At 40.6% G+C, this 7,203-nt stretch overlaps 1 non-coding gene across 1 annotated transcript; it reads right to left on the bottom strand.

Annotated features, from left to right (window-relative positions):
- Positions 1-959: 959 nt before the first annotated feature.
- LOC123324167 lies at positions 960-1,068 on the bottom strand. The gene has a single exon (XR_006539658.1). It is a non-coding gene; the product is annotated as a U6 spliceosomal RNA (small nuclear RNA).
- Positions 1,069-7,203: the final 6,135 nt, after the last annotated feature.

Below are 7,203 nucleotides of genomic sequence, written 5' to 3'. Positions count from 1 at the left end.
TTTAGAGAGTGAGAGAGCAGGCAAGTGGGTGGAGGGGCAGGGGGAGAGAGAATCTCCAGCAGACCCTCCACTGAGTGTGGAGCCTGATGCAGGGCTTGACCCCACTACCCTGGGATCATGACCTGAGCTGAAACCAAGAGTCAGGTGCTCAACCGACTGAGCCACACAGGCACCCTCTGCTCTTTGAATATATCATGTCACTCCTTTCTGGCCAGCAAAGTTTCTTTGAAAAATCTGCTGGTAAAAGCTTATGGGTTTTCCCTTGTATGTAACTGTTTTCTTTTCTCCTGTTTCTTTTAGGATTCATTGTTTATCACTGCTTTTTGCCATTTTAATCACTTAATTACTTAAGTTTATACTTAATTACTATGTATTTTTTTGTGAACATCCTGGATCTGAATTTATGTTTTCTTCCCCAAATTTGAGAGGTTTTTAGCCTTTATTTCGTCAAATAAACTTTCTGCCCCCCTTGCTCTCTCTTCTTTTGGGATTCCTATAATGTGAATGTTATTACACTTGTTGGAGTCACTGAGTCCCCTAAATCTATTCTCATTTTGTATAATGTTTTTTCCTCTCATCTACTCAGCTTGTTTACTTTCTATTACTCTGTCCTCCAGGCCATTGATTTGTTCTTTTGCGTCTTCTAACCTACTCTTTATTCCATCTAGTATTTTAATTTCAATTATTGTATTCTTCATCTCTGTTTGGTCCTTTTTTTTACCTCTTTGTTAAGGGTCTCACTGATGTCTTCCACTTTTTTCTCAAGTCCAGCAAGTATCTTTATGGTCTTTACTTTAAATTCTCTATCAGGCATATTGCCTATCTCTCTTTCATTAGGTCTCTTGCTATGATTTTGTCCTGTTTCTTTAATTTTTGACATATTCCTTTGTTTTCTCATTTTGTCTGTTTCTCTGCATCTGTTTTTGTGTGTTAGGAAAGTCAGCTACATCACTTGCTTTTAAAATATGGAATGCTTCATGTACTTATGTGTCATCCTTGGGCATGGGCCATGCTAATCTTCTCTGTATGGTTCCAGTTTTTTAGTATATGTGATGCCAAAGTGAGTACTTTAGTTCCTTTTTTGAAGTTACCTTATCAAACAGGGTAGTTGAATAAAACCCAGTTTTATAAGCTCCCCATTCACTGTATAATAAAGATTTTCTCTGCTCTTTTTCCTGGGTTCTTATGAGGGAGCTTCTAAATCCTTGGAATTTCCCAAGGGACAGGAGTATTTTTGTTATTCACTGTGGGGCCCCAGGATTACCTCTGAGTTTATGCTAATTCCTGGTGAGGTCCTAGAGATCAACATGGGGACTGGCCAAGTTGGAAAAACAACTGTATGATTAGAGGGTTGAGGTTTTGATTCAGGTGATATTAACCTGACCTCCTGACCTTTGGGGAAAGGAGAGGAGCTGGAGATTAAGGTCTGTCATACGGTCAATGATTATATACACCAAGGTTTAGTTGAACCCTGGTTGGTAATCATACATTGATGTGCTGGAAGGATGACATGTCCTAAAGACATAGAAGCTTTGTGTTTGTGACCCTCTTAGATCTTGATCTCTTCATTTCTCTGTTCCTGTCTTGTGTTCTTTGTAATACAACTTTAATCATAAGTATAGCACTTTCCTAAGTTCTGTGGATTATTCTAGTGAATTTATATGTAGCTCCAAGTCATTTATAGAACAGCACTTATTTTTACATCTGACTTGATTCCTTGTGTATGTATCTCCCTTGGCCAGACTCTAGAGGGGCAGAGGGGCAGCATGGGATTTAGGCAGGAAAGTTTCCTCAGTCCCTTGATTCAGAGCTCTACAAATATGACTTCTGATTTTTATTGTAATGTTGCAGACTAAAGATTATTTTATTATTCCACTTTACAGATGAGGAGGGTGACGCTCAGAGATATTGGGGAAAAACTTATCATAGTTAAAATTCAAGGCTCTTTCTGCGTATCAGAGAGATGCCCTAAAACTTCCAATTGCATGAACTGTTACATTACTACTTATATATTGTCTTTCTTAACTCATAGTAATAATAATAATAATAATAATAATAATAAAATGACTAGCATATGTATTATTTACTATATGCTAAGAATTGTTCTAAGTTAATGTGTGTGTATGTATGTATGCATGTCTGGATCTGGTTGGGCTGCTATAACAAAATTCCACAGATTTTGTGGTTTATAGACAACAGAAATTTACTTTCTACCATTCTGGAGGTTGGGAAGTCCAAGATCAAGGCATAGGAAGATTCAGTGTCTGGTGAGGGCCCACTTTTGTCAAGGGAGCTCTCTGACGCCTCCTCTATAAAGACACTTAATTCCATTCATAAGGGTTCCATCCTCATGACATGATCACCTTCTAAGAGCCACGCCTCTATATTATCACAAGTGGTGAAATCTGTATCTGAATCCAAGTAGGTTGACTGTGGAGTTCATATTCTTAGTCACTGATGTATACTGCTCTTTAGAAAAATTGTGACGGCAGCTAATATACTGGGAGCAGTCACTGTGTGCCAGGCATAACATATGCCTGTGTTAATGTATCTAATTTTCACAGCCATCCTGTACTAGAGACTATTATTAACCCATTTTGTAGATGATGAAACCAAAGTACAGAGAGGTTGGACACTTGCTCAGGGCCATCAAGTTGGTTTAGCGGAGCTCACACTGCTGTGTGAAAGAATCACCCCAGTTCTCTTACTTGCTTGAGGAAGAATGTTTAGGTGACAAGACTGGCTAAGGGGAGGATAGTTTCCCCTGTGTGGTTCCTTGGGGACATTGCTAAACCTTGTAGAAAGAAAAGGAGAGAAGTGGGCAGGGTACTGTTGAGAATTGCTCACATGTGCCCTGAAGTTAAGACACCGGGGATAATTCATGGATGGGGAGACAGTCCCTGAGTTACTTGTGGCCAGCATTAGAGTAATAAATCCTCCATCCTCATGGGAATATGTGTCAAGGAGCTCCTTTCCAGTTTATAGCTCTGGGAGGATTGTCAAGTGCCTGGTGTTCCTCTTGTTTCTGACTCTCCAGGCAGCCAAGAGACAGATTGGGCTGCAGTTTTGCTGAAGCTGGCCATTCTGCAGGTTGTTCAGACATGTGATGGTGTATTTTTCCTCGCGCCATTATGCTGTGGATAGGAATTACTGACTTACACCCTCTCTGTCACATCTTTTCTACTTTCGCAGCCTCTGTTTACAGATCCTAGGGGATCAAACCTTACTTTTACAAAACTGCAACTTACCTCAACAAGCTTTTACCCTGAAAGGAAGAGATAAACCTTTTAAAAAATACATCTTTTAATTGTTTCATTTGGGAAGAGAAAGAATAAACTATAAGTAATTTTTACACGGGTGTGTACATAGATAATTATTTCTCTAAAAAGAGTAATAGAGACAACAAAGTATGCCTGGTGGGGTGCACAGCAGTGTGCTGGAAATATTGATCTAGGGACTGGAAGCCTGTTATCAGATAAGAAATTAAAAAGAAGAACTGCACAGCTCACTCATACTCTGCGTGAGCACGCGGCATCTGTGCTCTGGGTTCAATGCCGGCTTCCCATCTGCTTGGTGACACAATTTAAGGAGTCAAGGTGGAGACTGTGATCTATGGGCTCACGGTGACTGGATCCTCACTCCTGAACTGTGCCTCTTTCTCAACAGGGGCTGGTGACAGCTGAAATACTGAAGTCCTCTTGGGAAGAATTCTGTATCGGGACTCTTCAGGCAGGGAGGTCCACAGGAGAGGGCTGTCAGAGGTAGAATGAATGTCCTGTTATCCTGCAGCAGCCTAAATCTGTTGACTTTCACTGGCCCCTGGCATAGTTGTCAGGCACTAACATTTGGCTTAATTTAGTGATGACAGCTCCGGGGCGAGGGGAGGTAAGGTGAAGGCCAAATTGACAGGGTTGTGGGCTCAGCGTCCTTTCTTCTTTTCCTCTGTTTTTCACCCTGACACCTCCTCTTGGGTTTTCTTTCTCGGTTAAATTTGTTAGTTGGTCCCAGCACCATCTATGCTGTTGCCCCCATCTGGGAACCCTGGAATCATTTTCCACTTGTTCTTTCTTATTTCTTACGTCCAGTTAGCCATCTCAGTCTGGCATTTGACCCTTGAAACATGTTTTTCAGAAGAGACCATCCCTTCCATTGTTGAGATCTATGCTAAATCAGATTCTTCTCATAAGAGAACTTCCTAAAAGTTTCTCTGTCATCAGTGTGGCCCTCTCCAATTTAAGAACAACACAGATTCCAGAAAGATTTTTCTAAATTGGTAGCTCTCAAACATTTCTGCATATCTGAATCATCAGGGAGCTTTTAAAACTGATGTCCAGGGCGCCTGGGTGGCTCAGTTGGTTAAGCGACTGCCTTCGGCTCAGGTCATGATCCTGGAGTCCCTGGATCGAGTCCCGCATCGGGCTCCCTGCTCGGCAGGGAGTCTGCTTCTCCCTCTGACCCTCCTCCCTCTCATGCTCTCTGTATCTCATTCTCTCTGTCTCAAATAAATAAATAAAATCTTTAAAAAAAAAAAAAAAAAAAAAAAAAATAAAACTGATGTCCAGACCATACCCCATACCAATTAAATCAAGATCTCTTGGGGTTGGACCTTGACAATTTTCTATATCTTCCTGAATGAAGCCAGTGTATGGTCATGTCTGAATCATTGTCTGATCATATCTAATTCCATTTCTCTCACTCAGAAATTTTTAATGGCTTTTCATTACCTGCAGAATTGAAAGCTTGTACTCCTTAACTTTGAATTTCTAGCCTTTTATGATCTGGCACTAACCACTATTTTTGTTTGTTTGTTTTTAGTTCTTTATTTAAATTCATTTTAGTTAACATGTATATATTATTAGTTTCAGGGGTAGAATTTAGTGAGTCATCAGTTGTATATAATACCCAGTGCTCATTATATCAAGTGTCTTCCTTAATGCCTATCACCCAATTACCCCTTTGCCCCACCTAGCTCCCCTCCAGCAACCCTTAGTTTGTTTCCTAGAGTTCAATGTCTCTTATGGTTTGCCTCCGTCTCAATTTTCATCTTATTTTATTTTTCTTTCCCTTCCCTTATGTTGATCTGTTTTCTTTCTTTCTTTCTTTCTTTCTTTTTTTTAAAGATTTTATTTATTTATTTGAGAGAGAGAGAATGAGAGAGAAGGAGCACATGAGAGGGGGGAGGGTCAGAGGGAGAAGCAGACTCCCTGTTGAGCAGGGAGCCTGATACGGGACTCGACCCTGGGACTCCAGGATCATGACCTGAGCCGAAGGCAGTCGCTTAACCAGCTGAGCCACCCAGGCGCCCTGTTTTGTTTCTTAAATTTCACATATGAATGAAATCATATGGTATTTGTCTTTCTCTGACTGATTTATTTCACTTAGTATAATACCCTCTAGTTCCATCCATTTCATTGCAAATGGCAAGATTTCATTCTTTTTTCATGGCTGAGTAATATTCCAGTGTGTGTGTGTGCATGTGTGTGTGTGTGTGTCTGTGTGTACACACCACATCTTCTTTATCCATTCATCTGTTGATGGACATCTGGGCTCTTTCCATATTTTGGCTATTTGGACATTGCTGCTACAAACATTGGGGTGCATGTGCCTCTTCGAATCACTATACTTATATCCTTTGGTTAAATACCTAGTAGTGCAGTTGCTGGGTCATAAGGTAGTTCTATTTTTAAAATTTTGAGGAACCTCTGTACTATTTTCCAGAGTAGCTGCACTAGTTTACATTCCCACCAGTAGTGTAAGGGGGTTCCCCTTTCTCTGCATCCTTGCCAACATCTGTTGTTTCCTGAGATCCTAACTACTATTTTTAATCCTTCTCTGTATCTTTCTATTTCTGGTTCTAATCTACTGTCTTGGGTTACTCACTATTCCTTATATGTGCCATGCCCTTTCTTTCCTCAGTGATTTTGCTCATATTTTTTTCTTCTTCTAGGATTGCTATTCTATCATTCATTGATCTAGACACTATTTTTACTATTTGCTATGTTAAGACACCTTGTCAGGCAATGGTGAGCAAAAGAAGATGCTGTTTTCAGCCTCTTAGGTCTTATAGACCTACTGTAAATGTACAGTTGTTACTGTGACAGATACTACACAACAGAGTCATACCATGCTCTAAGGGCTTATAGTGGGGGGCTGATCTCCTTAGAGTGGTGAAGGGTTTCTCCTGAGAAAGAGATGCTTGAGATTTCTTAGGGGGTCTAATGGCTAAAGAATAAAATTAGGTTTATTACCTTAAAAAGGAAAAGAAAAGAAAAGACCATGATTGTAGTAAACTCTTCTGGGATGAGTTGTCCTGGCAGAGGGAGTGGTGTGAGCAATGGCAGGAGGGGGCATGGCAAGGACACAGACTAAAAGAAGAGCTAGGTATCCTGACCAGGCTGGAGGGGAAATGGGGCAGGCTGTACAGGGCCCAGAATCCTGTTCATGTACTTTTGTTCTAGGAGCAATGGGAAACCACCAAAGGGTTTTTAGAAAGGGGATGTGCTGTTCTTGTTTTTTTTTTTTTGTTTTGTTTTGTTTTTTGTTTTTTGTTTTTTTAAAGATACCTCTGGGTTCTGGTTGAAGAATAGACCATATAAAGCATATAAAGCACAGTAGATGTGGATAGATCAGGTGGTAGTTAATTAGTAGTCCAGGCCAGAAAGATGTGACTTGAAGGGCTTGCTCCCATGTCATCTCTGTGAGGTGAAGCTCATCCAGAGGGAGAGAAGGGTAAGGGTAAAAGTTAGACTGGACTTTCCATAGGTTTCACTGCTACATTACAAACTACCCAGATGACGAGGTAATCTTGATCTCTGGATCAGGATGAGTGACACATTCTATAAGCATCACAGCCACTCTTTTGTTTCCTGAAAGCAGAGACTTTTCCTTCTCATTGTCCATAATGAACACTCAGCGCGCACCGAAATGAGAAACAGCATATGGACTTTTGGAGCCAGATAGCTTGGATGGGACTTGTAGCTTGCCACTTCCTAGTTCTGTGACTTTGGGCAAATTAACTTGTGTCTCTCTGCCTTGGTTTCCTTATTCCCCTCAAAAGGCTGTTGTATTGAAGGAGTTCATAAAATGTACTTAAATAGTGGCTGGTACATGGTAGGTACTACATTTGCGTTTGCCATTATTATCATTAATAAGAGCATTTATCTCATTTTGTCAGGATCTGGTTGCTTTAGGAAAGGGCTTGAA

Source organism: Neomonachus schauinslandi, chromosome 2, assembly GCF_002201575.2.
Source record: "Neomonachus schauinslandi chromosome 2, ASM220157v2, whole genome shotgun sequence".
In the NCBI taxonomy this organism is placed as follows: domain Eukaryota; kingdom Metazoa; phylum Chordata; class Mammalia; order Carnivora; family Phocidae; genus Neomonachus; species Neomonachus schauinslandi.
Note: the sequence above shows the minus strand (reverse complement) of the source record. Positions and strands in the feature narration are given on the sequence as shown.